The 9,473-nt window shown below is 39.2% G+C and overlaps 1 protein-coding gene across 1 annotated transcript in view; it reads left to right on the top strand.

Moving 5' to 3' along the window:
* The window catches only part of GTDC1 (glycosyltransferase like domain containing 1), a 258,670-nt gene that overhangs the window by 651 nt on the left and 248,546 nt on the right, over positions 1-9,473 (top strand). The gene's annotated exons all lie outside the window — the stretch shown is intronic.

Genomic DNA, 9,473 nt, shown 5'->3' with positions numbered 1-9,473 from the left:
TTGCCTTTCGCCCGTTCTGACGTTTTCTCGAGTGGGGCTCGACTCGGCGCTCTGACGTTCCCCCACACATAGCGCCGCGGCCCAGGCGGAGCCCCGTGTGACGCCGAGAGGGAGTTCGGAGGGGTCCCGGGTGCTCTGTGGGGTCCTAGGTGCTCTGTGAGCTTGGTTGTTTTCTTGCAGACGTTTCCTTACCCCAAATAGGTAACATCGGTGTACGTCTGCAAGAAAGCAACCAAGCTCAAGAGAGCATCCGGGATCCCTACAAACATTCTCCCTTTATTCGAGTTCTCCTTCCTGCTCGAGGGCAGAGGGCCTTCCTTGCCCGCTGCCTTAACCGCGGGGTTAGAGGAAGCGAATTTAAGCGGCTCGTTTGGAAACCAAAGTGCTGCGGAAACGACCCGCGCCGGACATCTTTTAAAATGAGGGATCCTTGGTGCTTTCTGAATAGGGTGGTTCTCTTTTTTTTAAAAAAAAATCTTTTGAAAGGCAGCATAGACCCACTGCTTTCCTACCCAAAGGTGACTGACTGGCTGTTGAGTTAAAATCTCCTTTTCCTATACTAACCGGATTAGGGAAATTCATGCTGAACCATTTCAGTACTGGAGCCTCTACTCGAGGTGCGCAAGGGCTAAGCTTATTCTGTGTGGAAATGTAGTAAGTAAATAAATTTCCAGTTAGAGGGATTCGGCATCAGGCTCCAGCATTTGAAGATGTTAAGGCCAGCCTTCCTCAAACTGGTGCCATCTAGAATTATTGGATATCTGTGCCCATCATTCCCAGCCACTGTGCCAGGGGCTTTGTAGATGGGAATTGTGGTCCATGTGGGAGAGGGCCCAGTCTGGAGAAAACTGAATGAGTAGATTGGCCTGGATGGTTTTACATGCTGAGCTGCTACAAGAGAGGTTACTCTTTGAAGCACTCTTAAATTTGCCTTTCTGATCAGCCCCATTACGTTTTGTGGCTTTCTAAGTTATGTGGAATCATCACTTATTTTAGCACTGCCAGTGATAATTTCTCCATTTGTGGAAGCAGGGCAGGGGTCTTTAACTTTTATGGCTCAAATGCAGGGTGGAAATGTAGAGGGTGTGTGAAGACATTGGCCATCATGGGAGAAACTGCTTATTCAGAAAGTGCCTACTATAGTGATATGGCCATCCATAAAAAAAAGGTGCAGTGTAAAACCTTATCAAAGCTGGAGTTACGGTGTAATCTATAGCTTGCTGATCCCTGGTTTGTTGGATAAGCCATAATGGGTTTATTGAAACAACCTCAGGTCAAAATCAAAGTCCACGTTATAGTTTAGGATGAGGTACTATCCAGCCAACGTCTCTTTGCATAGCTGCTCAGAGTAGTAGACTAGTGATGTGTACTTATATAAATGACTTTTAAAATGGCAGACTAATGTATTTTGTTAGGAGGGTTGATCAAATTCAGCTTTTTGCCAATCGTGAAATGTTTTGCTGATTTGCAACTCAGTACACGTTTAACAGTGCAATAAAGCCAATGAATACAAATTGTGAAGTAGAAGATTAAAAGTTAACAGATAATAAAATTATCCGTTATGATGTGCCAATTCTCAGTTCAGTCATTTCTGATTCAGGGCTTTTATGTTTCCTCCCATGTTAATATTTGTGAAGGGAGAGAGATATTTGTCACTATATATACTTGTTTAAAAATACAAAGCATTCAGGTCTGTTCTTTCAAGATTACTGATAATTGTGCATATTATTTTGAAATAAAGGTAGGAATTGCCCTTCTGTAATACATCCTAAGAGATTAAAGAAATTACCCTTAAAAGGGAGATTTCAAAGAGGCTGGGGAACCAAAAGGACATAGATTGTAGTATTAAGGGCCCTTTAATATCAAGAAATAGAATTGCAACATTTGCTCATCAATGCATTCCTGGAAAACTGCTTGAAATGTGCTAATCAGTCTGAACTTAAGGCTACAGTGGGACAAAAAAGTATTTAGTCAGCCACCAATTGTGCAAATTCTCCCACTTAAAAAGATGAGAGAGGCCTGTAATTTTCATCATAGGTATACCTCAACTATGAGAGACAAAATGGGGGAAAAGAATCCAGGAAATCACATTGTAGGATTTCTAACGAATTTATTTGCAAAATATGGTGGAAAATAAATATTTGGTCAATAACAAAAGTTCATCTCAATACTTTGTTATATACCCTTTGTTGGCAATGACAGAGGTCAAACGTTTTCTGTAAATATTCACAAGGTTTGCACACACTGTTGCTGGTATTTTGGCCCATTCCTCCATGCAGATCTCCTCTAGAGCAGTGATGTTTTGGGGCTGTCGCTGGGCAACATGGACTTTCAACTCCAAAGGTTTTCTATGGGGTTGAGATCTGGAGACTGGCTAGGCCGCTCCAGGACCTTGAAATGTTTCTTACGAAGCCACTCCTTCGTTGCCCGGGCGGTGTATTTGGGATCATTGTCATGCTGAAAGACCCAGCCACGTTTCATCTTCAATGCCCTTGCTGATGGAAGGAGGTTTTCACTCAAAATCACACGATACATGGCCCCATTCATTCTTTCCTTTACACAGATCAGTCGTCCTGGTCCCTTTGCAGAAAAACAGCCGCAAAGCATGATGTTTCCACCCCCGTGCTTCACAGTAGGTATGGTGTTCTTTGGATGCAACTCAGCATTCTTTCTCCTCCAAACACCACGAGTTGAGTTTTTACCAAAAAGTTCTACTTTGGTTTCATCTGACCATATGACATTCTCCCAGTCCTGTTCTGGATCATCCAAATGCTCTCTAGCAAACTTCAGACGGGCCTGGACATGTACTGGCTTAAGTAGGGGAACATGTCTGGCACTGCAGGATTTGAGTCCCTGGCGGCGTAGTGTGTTACCGATGGTAGCCTTTGTTACTTTGGTCCCAGCTCTCTCTCCCCCGTGTGGTTCTGGGATTTTTGCTCACCGTTCTTGTGATCATTTTGACCCCACGGGGTGAGATCTTGCGTGGAGCCCCAGAACGAGGGAGATTATCAGTGGTCTTGTACGTCTTCCATTTTCTAATAATTGCTCCCACAGTTGACTTCTTCACACCAAGCTGCTTGCCTATTGCAAATTCAGTCTTCCCAGCATGGTGCAGGTCTACAATTTTGTTTCTGGTGTCCTTCGACAGCTCCTTGGTCTTGGCCATAGTGGAGTTTGGAGTATGACTGTTTCAGGTTGTGGACTGGTGTCTTTTATACTGATAACAAGTTCAACCAGGTGCCATTCATACAGGTAACGAGTGGAGGACAGAGGAGCCTCTTGAAGAAGAAGTTACAGGTCTGTGAGAGCCGGAAATCTTGCTTGTAGGTGACCAAATACTTATTTTACTGAGGAATGTACGAATTAATTCATTAGAAATCCTACAATGTGATTTCCTGGATTCTTTCCCCTCATTTTGTCTCATAGTTGAGGTATACCTATGATGAAAATTACAGGCCTCTCTCATCTTTTTAAGTGGGAGAATTTGCACAATTGGTGGCTGACTAAATACTTTTTTGTCCCACTGTACATATTTAGCCTACCTCTGTGGGGCAACTAGATATAAAGGAGAAGAGTCTTCTGTATTCTTCTTGCTGTTTATTTGTTTACTTATATCCTGCCCTTATTACTTCTACAAACAACCCAAGATGGTGAATATCCAATGCATCTTCCTTCTATTTTCACAACAACAACAACCCTATGAGGTGGGTTGGGTTGAAAGAGATTGACTAGCCCAAAGTCACCCAGCTCCCTTTCATGGCTAAGGCAACACTTGAACTCAGAGCTCCTGCTTTCTGCCTGGTGCCTTAACCACTAGGCCAGACATGTCAAGCACAAGGCCCTGGGGCCAGATCCGGCCTGCAAAGTGGTTTCATGCGGCCCGCGAAGCCATCCTGGAAACAGTGAGGGAACGGCCCCCACTGCCTTGGCCCTGGCCCAGAGACCCTCCTTCTGCCAGAGACCCTCAGATCTGTCCCACTCCTGCCCAGGCCCCCACAGGCATCCTTGATGCGAACGATGTAGAGCTGACCACGCCCACCCAGTAGGCCATATGCACTCTAGCCACACCCACTCAGTAGGCCATGCCCACCCTGGCCATACCCACCCGGCCCCCTGAGGGCAACTGCAATGCTGATGCAGCCCTCAATGAAATTGAGTTTGACACCCCTGCACTAGGCCAAAGTGGTTCGATTTAGCATTTGGAGTTTTGCAGCTCAGGTATGATAGCTGCAGCTATACCGTTTCTTTGGAGATTTATATGAATAAGTCCTTATTTATACTGTACTTGAAAATGTGTAGGGTTTTTTTTTCCTATGGAAGAAAGTTTGAATATTATTCCAGCTTGGAAATTAATGATTTTTCATTTGTAGATTTCTCTAAAGCAACAACAAAAAAAGAAAGTGTGGGGAAACAGCACATTATAAATATACTATGTTTTCCAGAATCAAGGCTAATTATCAATCTTAAGTCATGTATGTTAAATGTAATAGTTACATGGTTTTGGCCTTAAAGTTCATTATGGAAAACAGATACTCTCATTCGTGTCTTTAATTTTTCCCCTATAAATCTTAACACATACACTCCTTGTTAATGCCTGGATTGATGTGAAATTCAGATTGATCATTTTAGGAAAGGATGAGGGAGAGACTTGAAGCTGGCAAAGTTTTCTGCCGATGTTCAGAAACATGTGACGTGCTGGAGCAGCTAGGCATAAAAAGAGCTATAAACATGCCCAACCCATGATTAAGTCATATGACAACTATATTACCAATACACACACACACACATTACTAAGGTTTATTTAATATTTATAAAGTAGAACTTTCATTTATGTTGTTTATATCTATCTGTAAGTATATTACAAAGTTATTTTGCTGTATAAGAATTAAATTGAGATTTTTGCATTTGAATTATGTACGTACAGTCTTTTATGGATAGGAGACCAACACTAAATGAAAAAAAAAACCCTCTTAAAATGGATCCATATTGTGGGGGTGTTTCGTTTCTAGTGAGTGATACTTGGCAAGTGCGTGCAGATCTGTTAGCACATAACTGTGACAATAGGAATAGCAGACGAGGGAAATACTTGAGGTGTAAATGTATGCACTTTCTTTGAAGGAAGAGGGGTGGCTTTTGAAAGTTTCTATACTATGCATAAATAGTTCTTGGATGCTAACCACACATTGTTAGTTTAAATCTTAGTATGGTGGTCAGGAATAAAAGAGAAGCAGATTTCAGCCTGGTGTACTACAGTGGCTTGGTATAATTCAATAGAGCTGTTTTATTGGGCTCTATTAAACCAGCTAAGCTTAAGATTTAGTCATGACAGGAGTTTCAAATAAAAATCCATATGTAAAATGCAATATTGAATTTTAATTACAGCTTTCAAGACATGAAGTGGAATAAATTCTCCCAATTCTTTTTTTTAATGTTCATTTCTTTTCTCAGAAATTTAAGCCTGATAAAAAAAGCTGTGTGAGCAGGAGAAAGTATATTTTGACATGTCAGTATAATCTTAGCTAGTTTTGAAAAACATGATGTGAACAAATTCATTTAGAAATGTTTATCTTAGATTTATGTTCCATCTCAATTCAATTTAAAGTTTTAACTGTGTTATACCCGGTCCGGACATTACTGATGTTAGTGAAAATTCTTGTGCAGATACATTTTTTGTATAGATAAATTTTCTTTGTTTGGGGATATTTTAATAATTTGGATTGTAAAACTAAGAGGCTTAATTACTTCTTGGAATTTAACCATAATACTCACAGAGTCATTTATTAAAGTCTACAGTAGTTTAGAGTGTCATATTTTAAAAATGAGACTTTATAAGAAAAGAAGGTTAAGCTGGCTAGATATAGCCCAGATGAGAAGCTAGAGTTACTGCCAAAAGTTACAGCCAATGACCTTTGGTATCTGTTCTTGGTAGACATTTTGTAATCTATCATATTTTTGAGTTAATACTACTGTTTCCTATTTATACTATTCATGAGGTCGTTAGCCATCAGTCCAGAGATGTGTACAAAGCCTTCCTGAAAAATCTTTACTGGTTTGGTATTTGTGTCCTGGTTTCGTATTTGATGATTTGCTTTATTTAAAGTGCATTTATTTATTTAATATTTAAAGCCCTGAATGATTTTAGGATAACTGAAGAACAAGTTGGTTGAATACAAGCCTTCTTACCTAATGGAAATGCCTTTGAAGCCCACTTGCCTGTTCCAACATAATGATAATATGTATGATTAGATTTGGAAGGATAATTTTGGTAGGTAAATAAACTTAGATCTGGAATTCTATTTCGAAGAAAGAACAATCATCATACATATGTTTTTCAAAATGAAAAATGTAGAATTAAAAGGATATAAATAAATGACAAAGCATCATAAAAACAAATGTGTGCATGTACATATGTGATATAAAGAAGACATACAAATGTTTTAAACATCTGTATTCTACATTTAGACATCTAGAATGATACAGTAAAACCTCTGACAGTTGACCACCTACGGGACTGAACGAAAGTTGTCAACATATAGAACAACTGTACTGTTATGTACGTGCCTCATTTTATTGTACAGCTTTTATTAGCGAATGTCATGCAGAAACACACATAGTGAAAACAGGAAAATCATTCATATAATACTGTATCATACAAAATCAAAGTGATCTTTCTGAAAAAAGTCAATTTTAGTCTGCTTCTTTCTCTTTAGGAAGGTAAACAAAGCACTCTCAATGCTGACTATACCACTCAGCATACCTGGGCATTTTTCTATGGCAGATGACTATCTGCAATTTCTGTGTCCTTACTTAATTCTTTTGCTTCATCAGTTGCTTCCAGCACTTTTCCGCTGGGCTGTACCTCGGTTGATACTGATTGGAAAATTGTTTCTGGATCAGGGTTAAGGTAGGGTTTTGCTTCTACAGACGGACCATTGGTTTGCGTTATAGCAATGACCCACTGCAGAAGCTGGCCTCGGTAGTACATGTTGAATGTTTTCATTATGCCTTGGTCGAGAGGTTGAATTTTTGATGTAGTGTTTGGAGACAAAAAAATCAGTTTCATGTTTGTAAAATGATTCACTTGAGGATGGCTAGGACAATTGCCCATTACAAGGAGAATAGACCGTTTATTCTTCATTTCTCGGTCCACTCCTCAAATAAAGCACCACTCATCCATGCACATTTGTTAGATTTCCAGGTGATGGGAAGGTCTTTGGGCTGTAGGTTCTTGAGTGAGTGTGGTTTTGCCAGTTTACCAATCATCAAAGGTTTTAGCTTCTCTCTGGTCAAGCTAGCACACCACAGAACTGAAATGTTCTTTAGAAGGTTTTCCACTCTTACATTTGTCACCCCTCATAATGAGGCTGCTGTCAGGCATCCCCTTGAAAAAGAGTCCACATTCGTCAGCATTAAAGATCTCATCTTTACTGCTGAATCAAAGTAAAAAATATTGTATTCTTTGTTATTCTTCTTGAAAGAAATTCATTGCTACCAATTCTGAATTTCACTTTTCTTGCACTTGGTGCAAAGTGGACTTGACTGGTCCAGTTATAGAGAGTAAATTAATACCGTGTGTCAAGGTCCAGATACAACTTACCGAGGTGGTCAATATAGAGAGGTTGACTTTCAATTGTGTACATATAGGGTATGTCCAGTCAACGAAAATAAGGTCAACTTAGGGAGGTGGTCAGTGTAGAGAGGTGGTCAACTATGGAGGTTTTACTGTATTTTTTAAAGACAGAAGTAATTTATTATGAAAAAAATCTTGATAGTATTAATAAATGCTGTTGTAATATCAGCAATTTATAAAATATTTGAACTATTTACATTGCTGATGAAGTGTTCTGCTGTTTTTATGTTTTCAAGTATGGTCAAACATTAAAAATAAATCTCATCCATCCTATTCTCATTTTCTATTTTGTACTCATACACATTTGATTTTTCAGGACACATTACACGTAACAACTTAGTTCAATTGTTGGTATGAGCACAACTTCATTCTTACACCTTCTATCATCAATGATCTGATCAGCAAAGTATAATTCAGTTCTTTCCATTTTAGATTCGTTTATGCTTTAAGAGCTAGCATCACGAAATGTGTATCTAATTGGAGCTTGATGATTGTAGAACACAGAAATTGTGAGAAGACCAGGTTTACTATCTAGGAAAACCTATTGGGCACAAATAATGCATGTCTAGAAAAAGTACAAAGCACAAGCTGTTTTCACATCTGGGAACTTGCTATGAAAATCAATTCTTGTATTGTAATATTGAGTACTTTTTCCTGGTACTAACAGCCCTCATGTGGGAAATATTGCATACTAATAAAAAGAGAGTGAACATGGTTCTGTTTGAACCTCGATAGATCTGAGGCAGTTCAACATACAAGCATATATTCTTTTAAAATAGCATCCATTCTAAAATGTGTCACTTAGGTAGTTTAAATGTGGTGCCCAGTCTTTTCCAGAACAGTAGAAATGAGTAAGTATTCTGTAGAAATGAGTAGGTATTTTTGAACATCCATTGTATTCAATTTTTATTGGACAATAATTTTATTGTCAGAAAGTGTTCCCATTTAAAGTTGTGTCTAGATCAGGGCTCCCGGGCCCCCGGCATGCCAGCAACCTGTCCACACAAGCAAAGCCCTATCCGTGGGATGCACGCAGCACACAAAACCACGCCCCCTGCAGTCCACAGAAAAACCTCTCTCCACATAACCCTGGTGCCCAAAAGTTTGGGGATCTCTGGTCTAGATGAAATGAATGGAACCTGTGAGAATGTACCATTGAGCCAGGGTGAAGCTTTTATGTTCTGCGGTATTATTTGTTTAAAATGTCCTAGCAGCTTGAATTTGAGATGTTTTATATTAGCAATAAATATAATTGAAAATAATATACAGACAACCATTCATTTAGTGACCATTCACAGTTAACAATGGCACTAAAAATAGTGACAATGACTGATTTTTACATTTATGACTTGCAGCATCCCCCATGGTCATGTGATCAAAATTTGGGTGCTTGGCAACTGGCATGTATTTATGACAGTTGTACAAATGTGATACCATTTGTAACCTTCCTAGCTGGCTTCCAACAAGCAGAATTAGTGGGGGAAGCCAGATTCATTTAATGACTGCATGATTCACTAAACAACTCCTGTGGCAAAAGTGTAAATTGTAAAATGGGACAAAACTCACTTAACTGCCTTGCTTAGCAGTGGAAATTTGGGCTTGTGGTTGTAAGTTGAGGATTATATATAATATATTGTAAGTTGAGGATTACCGTATATATAATATATAAGACAAATGAATACTAGAAGTAGGTAGGATTGGTTCTTAATAGATTCCCATAGAAGAACTAGCAGGTATCTCAAATTAGATTTACAGCTGAATGCCACACTATTCTAGAGGATAAATGCATTGGAGAATTGACAGTTTGGTTAAGTGGCTAACTGCTAACACTTTCCATAATAAC

This window comes from Vipera berus (genome assembly GCF_964194415.1).
Source record: "Vipera berus genome assembly, chromosome: 1".
Classification (NCBI taxonomy): domain Eukaryota; kingdom Metazoa; phylum Chordata; class Lepidosauria; order Squamata; family Viperidae; genus Vipera; species Vipera berus.
This window is presented reverse-complemented; position numbering and strand designations above follow the sequence as displayed.